Genomic DNA, 7,390 nt, shown 5'->3' with positions numbered 1-7,390 from the left:
ATGCCAAGCATCATTATGTAAATTGTCCCATCATAGGAGGTATGCAGTTTTACAGCTCCTATAATGGGATTGGGCCAAATACCACTATTTTTTTTACATCTGTGGAGTCACAATACAGTGTGTTGTATACCTTATCTCATGGTAAATGCAAATAACAAAACACATTCTAGTTTTCATCGAGTATTAATTAATTAAAATTTAATAAATTAACTCAACTCTTTTAGCGAAGTTGTTAAGAATTCTTAGTGGTATTTTTTTCAGTGACACGACAACTTTTGGGTTGACGCCAATTTCTTAAAATATAACCAAATTTAATAAAAATTCAAACTGAAACAGCTCTAGGACTCTTATTCATGATAAAATATAGCCAGTGTTTATAAAACTACTTTTAGGTACTTATTTTAGAGGATTTGTGGTTTTTTGTCCCATTACCGGTTCCACGTCAATTATAGGGTATGCTACGTTAGGTACATAAACCTAAAACTTAGGTACATAAATCTGTATGACGAAGCACCAGGAGGATCGGCTGACGACTATCATCATTATAAGAGGGCATCATTTACGGGAGGTTTAGCAACATCGTTTCCATTATTATCACCAGGCTTCGAAGTTTCAATTCAACCAGGCAGGTCAAATCCTCAACTTTAATTACATCCCAAGCGAACTAGAACTAAGATATAGGTAGATCTCAATTATTTTTCCGGCGAAGTCAACAACGACGCATACTTATTCTTAACACATTCAGGGCCAAGAACCCGACTGTCAGGTACACTGTTCGTAGCGACTACGCGCTCCATACGGCGAAACCGTGGCACTTAGTGGCAATGAATGTGTTAATATTGAACTTGGCTCTCATTCCACCACATGCCTGATTTTATCTACATATACCATGAGAATTGGAGGCCTATTCAAACTTACATTGTGACATCAAGATGATACCTAACTGATGTCAGTTGCGCTTGTATTTCGCACATGCATTGGCGCGAGCGAGACGCACGGAACGGACAACTGAAATCATTTAGATATCATTTTAATGTCCCAATGTAAGTATGAATTTGCCTCTTAATAAATAAACAGACCATGAACATTTGAACAAGTCAGGATGGGGGTTAGGTAGATTATGTTATGTCGCACCTACCGACATTAGGGAGCCACTTCGGGAGACAAAAAACTTTCCGCAGTCGTCTCGTGTCATGTGACATCATGGAGAGGTGAGTAATGTACCGTGGCACAAATAACATTATTTCATAAAGTGAATTCATGTAGGGTGGGCGCTTATCCCCAGGACGTGCAATCCCGTGCCATTATTCGTGATCGCGCTGGCATATGTCCTCCGGCGTACCTCGTAGACGCACGCAGTCGCTAATCTCCACCGCCCACCGACCGTTGGTTTAACCCCGAGTTGATTCGAACGCGAGTTTGTATCGGAAGTTCGTTAATGTTCCATGTGCCTTGGACCGATGCATGGCAATCGCGCGAAGACATTTGAAGACAACCCTGCGACTTCCATTGTATCGCCGTGGAATAATTATGCACAGGTAACAGGTAAGTACCAAGAAATCGTGTAACGGCGGAGATAATAATCCGACTTTATTGTCACTCGTGCGAGTCCCGCAAATAAAATATTTAATTAGTTCACATACCTGCAACACATGTCGATGATTTACATTAGTTATGCATCATACTTTGTTACTCCTGAGAAGCATTTAGGTACGCGACAATGTAACAACATAAGAATCGAGGGACCACTGCAACGGGATAACGCTGTTTTTCATGTTTTCAGTGTTTATTATTGTGGAAAAAGTTTGAAGACAAAGCTCGTGGAGCGAATGCTCTCTCGAGTTCCTTAACCTCGTAAGTCCCAAGCCAATTATTGCGCTTTTGAATTTGGAACTTTCTTTTTTATCTATAATTCATAACTCGAATTTAACTTGTACTTGTAGACTTGTACAAGTACGCGGGGACTTACGAGGGTAAAGTATGTCCAAGACACGTGTACAGACTTACGTGTACAGAGAACTTACTTGTAAGTAGGAATAAATAGGTCTCTGATTAACAGTAGGGACCTAACTGCTTATCGTTATCAAAATAATTCTTGTTAATTACTGACGGAAGTTTTTAAGCCTTTGTTAAACTTATCGTAATAACAGTCCTCGTATTATTTACTCTAATTAAATGGCTTCACGTGTTTGAGCTTTAGAATATGTAGTTTAATTGACCTTTATTTTGAAATCTACATATAAGTTTGACATACAGGCGAAGTATGTAGTTAAATAGTTGAGAAGTAATAGTGATTAATTATTTGTTGTCATTTGAATCTTACGAGTATTTACACCTCTTCAGACACGTGTTGCATTAACGTAGCGTGTCAAAACATTAGACACGACGGATGAAATTATCGAACCTAGTCAAAACATTAGCAACATTACACACCACACTAGCCACAGTCACGTATCCAGCTACCTGTTACCTCTCTTAATAAACAATAAAGATTAGAAGAATAAAAGATAGATGTTTCCCACGTGGTAGTTAGGTATCTATCTACTTTAGCAAGTCCCATTAATTTAGGGAAAATTTTATATAATCTAATAGAATATCATATTTAGTTTATTATATTATTTTTGAAAAACTTTGTCAATTACTTTACCTCTAGGGACATTTAACTTTGATTAAGAGTTATTGACTGTAGAAGACCCTGGTGTCTATGAAAATCGTGCCACCGCGTTCGACAGCAGATATACATTTTCGATATATCTGAAAATACTCGTAAATTGTAAATTGCTGCCGCAGGGATCACTGTAGCTGCCAGGATTTTTGACATTTCAAAAATCCTGGCAGCTACAGTGATCCCTGTAGAAATGCTGTGTTTTTGACATTTTGTAGCAACAACGTCGCGTTGCAATACTGCAGAAGTAACGCTCTGAACCCTAAGGGCTCATTTAGACGACGCGAGAACTTGCTTGCGAGTTGCATTACATTGCCGGTTTTGATCGGTCGGTTGAATTGGACGTACTCGTAACTAATAACTAGTCAGTAATGTAACTAAAATCGCATACGAGTTTGCGCGCCGTCTAATTCAGCCCTATCGGTAGGTAATACCTTTGTACCAATTTTTTTTCAATCGCCAGCTTTCACTGAAAAGGCGCCGTACCTTCTTTCTTAGTCCGTTTTTTGCAAGCAATGCAATGGTTTTAATATCTTTAATCAAGGAACAAAATAAACCACCACAGAAAACGAAGCTGTATCGCTTACTATGTAGGTACAAGTTATTTTTCGAACATATTATCAAGTAGGTACCCCAGGTTTCCCTTCCTACTCGATCTCGCCAACCCGGAATCCGTCGCCGTCGCTAAATTGAACCGAAATGATCCGACCACTTATCTGAACGAAACCGTATGCGTCTAACTTGGTCTAACCGAAGGTCGCCGCTTAGGATGGTAATCCATCTGTCCAATATCTTGGTCCAATGGGTATTTGCGTCTCCTATTTTGCTTAATAAGAGAGTGTGAGGCAATGCACAATCTGCTGTATTCGAACTTCAAGATATTCACAAGAGACGACACGTAGGTACTAGATCCATTCTAGATACATTATAGTTTAGATATCAACTAGTTCTCTTTTGCAGCGCAATTCGGGCAACCAATGTCACTTTTACGTTAGATAGAGTAAGATATCTATTAGACGTGAATTGGATCTCTAAGTCATATCCTGTGGAAATCGTTCAACAGTACCTATCTCCAGAATCGCGCAAATATCAAATTTGACAGGTTAGATCTTAAACATATCGTTATCGTATCTTGGTGATGTCTAATAAATGTCTATTTCAAAATCCGAGTCGGGCCCAATGTCAAAGAAATTTTACAGACGGAATACCATCCTTACCTATACGAGATGTATCGTACATATGCCTAGACCTAAACTTGCTTATACATGCAGAAAAGTCTATAGTCTAAACTTTAGACTATAGACTCTAAAGGTAAGGGCTCTTAGCTCCGTTGTCTGCTCGAGGCCCAGCATGAGCCATCCGTCAGCGTTGACAAGGGCGTCGTTAGGCTGTCACTCCGCTCCACGTAACGTAATTACGTCGCGTTCATGTGCCTATTGTTACTATTCTATTCTATCTTCCGAATGTGATTTCAGTACAGTTGTTATTTAACTTATTTACCTAAGACTAGCCGCATGCCCAAAAATTGCGCACTTTCGTAATAAAATGTGTAGTTCCAATACGTTCCACGGCTCGTCTTCTCTTTCCGAACAGACTCTACCTACATTTCTTCAAATAAAATATCGAACTGCGTTGCCTGCGAAATATCGTCTTTTGACTTCGACATACAAATGCAATTAATAGACATATATAGTTTTCAGGCAGAGACACACAATTCAAATACAAGTAGGTATTAACTATCTATATATGTACAGTAGCTCAAATTGGTTAGAGCGGTTGCTGTTGGGCCGGTATCGGCCGGAGTACAAACATTACCTACCTACCCGAGGCGGTGAAATTTCCATTTTTGCTTTATATTAGAAAAAGTAGCTACTTTGGAAAAAAAAGAGACTAGTCTACTTAAATCATGATAAATGTATTGAGAAATATACGCTGTGATTTGTTTTGTCGTTTAGTTCAAAACTATTACTGAGGAATGCGTTTTATTAATTTTTAGAGGTCAGCTTCCTAATGGAATTTGAAAATTCCCATGTCGTAACTTTTTGTCTAATAATTTTTGTCTGTCGTTTTAATATTTAAAAACCAATTTAATAAACATTATAAACAACCTGGTATTTATCTCAAAATTCGTTGTCGTAGCTGGGTCTACTACGAATAAATATGTCTATCTATTTAGGCTATATATGCTATATTTATATATGGCTTTTAGGGCCACTTGTGCCATCCAGGGTTAGCCACTAACTCGGGGTTAACCGGTTAAACTCGGAGTTACCAGCACAATTTAACCCTATGTTAACGGTTAACTCCGAGCTAGTGGCTAAACCTGGATGGTGCAAGTGACCTTTAAAGTGTAAGATTTTTCCACATTGCCCCATTTGGATTTGTAATAGTAGTTACATATTCTAATTTACAATACTATGCACTGTTATTTATGGTAGGTACTCCTATTTGTATTATATTTAATGCGTCATACAATAAAACAATTTCGTTGTCAGCAAAACAAATCCGTTGTACGGTGAGGTAACCAAGAGTAGTACGCATTCATTCATCGAAACCATCGCTTGCATTAATGAAGTACTTACATGCCTAGGATACATCAGGCAAAGATCTAGAACAGCCATACTCATTTTTTTTAGAGGGCCACAAAGACGGTTTTGCTTTTTAGCCCAAGGCCGTAAGATGAATTTATATAGAATATATATAGCAATTATTGTTAAAACATTCAAGTCACTCAATTTAAAGAAAACGGAAGACTTATGGGGAACAGAGTCATTAGTCATGTCTTAGACGAAATAGCGCCTTACTTAGCCGTAATTTATAATATTTCAATTTCACAAGGCGTCTTTCCAGATCTTATGAAATATAGCAAAGTCATACCTATTTTTAAATAGGGTGATTCGAGTGATATGGCTAATTTCCGTCCAATATCAATACTTCCTGTACTAAGTTTTTGAAAAGTTAATGTTAAATGATCTACTGGGTCACTTCAACAGACATACTTTACTTACAAGCAATCAGTTTGGTTTCACAAAGGGCCGTTCCACGACCGATGCTGCTTCGGTACTTATTAAACATATTTATGATATTTGGGAAAATTCTTGTGATGCAATTGGCATATTTTGTGATCTTTCTAAAGCATTTGATTGTGTGGATCATGGAGCGCTCATTTTGAAATTAGAACACTATGGTCTGTCAGTAAATGCCCTAAACTTTATGTCTTCTTACCTTAAATAGCAACAGAACACAAACAGTTGTTGTAAACAAAACCCGGTCTAGCGGTACTGTAGTCCAATTAGGAGTGCCACAAGGTTCTATTTTGGGTCCATTCCTGTTTTTGGTTTATATAAATGATTTGCCATGTGTAGTAGAAAATCTTTGTGAAACTGTTCTTTTTGCTGATGACACATCATTACTTTTTAAGGTTGATCGGAAATCTACCGATTACAGTGTAATTAACAGCACACTCGTTAATGTATATACTTAACTGGTTTACTATGAACAATTTGCTTCTTAATGCTAAGAAAACTAAATGCATTAGATTTTCTTTGCCGAATGTTAAACCAGTCGATACTAAGATACTTTTGAATAATGAATGCTTAGAGACGGTAGATAAAGCACTGTTTCTTGGTTTAACATTGGACAAAAATCTACAATGGAGTCCTCATATAAGAACACTAGCAAACAAATTAAGTTCGGCCGCTTACGCTGTGAGGAGAATTAGACAATTGACTAATGTTGAAACAGCTCGCCTTGTTTATTATAGTTATTTTCATAGTGTAATGTCATATGGTATTCTGGTTTGGGGCAAAGCAGCTGACATACAGACTATTTTTGTCTTACAAAAGAGAGCCATTCGTTCTATATATAATTTAAGGGTGCGTGAATCATTAAGAATAATTAATATTTTAACTGTAGCTTCCCAATACATATATGATAGTATTATTTATGTTGTTAAGAATCTATACTCCTTCACTAAGAATTCTGATGTCCATAACTATAATACTAGAAATAAAAACAAGCTTGCTATCAGAAAGTTTCGTGTTCGTAAAGTACAGAAGTCATTCGTTGGGCAATGCATTCATTTTTATAACAAGTTAATACCTGAGGATGCTTTAAGATTACCCTTTCCAGCTCTTAAGAATTACTTAAAAAAGTAATTGATGTTGAAGGCTTATTACAGAGTCGAGGACTACTTGACAGACAAACATGCATGGTCCAAACCAGAAACTGTAATAACGACAAGTAGCAATTAAAAGCATTGTATTATGTGTAGAGTTAAAGGTGACTCAGCTCAGGTAAGAAAGCACATCAAATTGTATGAAAGCATCTCATAACAATCAGTCAGATTCATATAATATGTATTCTCATTTCTTTTATTGATTTTATTTTCTTTTCCTTTTGTAAGAATTTGATATGTTTTCTGAAAGAGCTACGTATTTGTATAAAGTTATGTACTCACTGAGTATAATTGCATGAATTCTATAGTAATTTAAATTGTATTTTTCTTAATTACTCGTAATGCATGTTAATTATAAGATGTAATAATGTTTTGAAAAGATGTGTCCCGCCGAGTTTGTTGCCGGTCCCATATTGGGATACCCTCCTCCAATTGAGGGGGGATTTTAATCTTCTCGGGGCAGAGGTGTACGGTTGGAGCCGGTAAAGGTTTATTTGACGTTCATAAGCGCATTGTAATATGCCTACTTGAATAAACAATTATTTATC

The 7,390-nt window shown here is 37.1% G+C and overlaps 1 protein-coding gene across 1 annotated transcript in view; it reads left to right on the top strand.

The window, feature by feature from the left end:
- Positions 1-1,369: 1,369 nt before the first annotated feature.
- LOC134798698 (synaptic vesicle glycoprotein 2B) overlaps positions 1,370-7,390 on the top strand; it is a 66,292-nt gene continuing 60,271 nt past the window's right edge. Inside the window, exon 1 of the mRNA XM_063771083.1 lies at positions 1,370-1,545. The gene's annotated coding sequence lies outside the window, so the exon portion shown is untranslated. The remainder of the gene's footprint in view (positions 1,546-7,390) is intronic.

This window comes from Cydia splendana, chromosome 17 (assembly GCF_910591565.1).
Source record: "Cydia splendana chromosome 17, ilCydSple1.2, whole genome shotgun sequence".
Taxonomy (NCBI): Eukaryota; Metazoa; Arthropoda; class Insecta; order Lepidoptera; family Tortricidae; genus Cydia; species Cydia splendana.
This window is presented reverse-complemented; position numbering and strand designations above follow the sequence as displayed.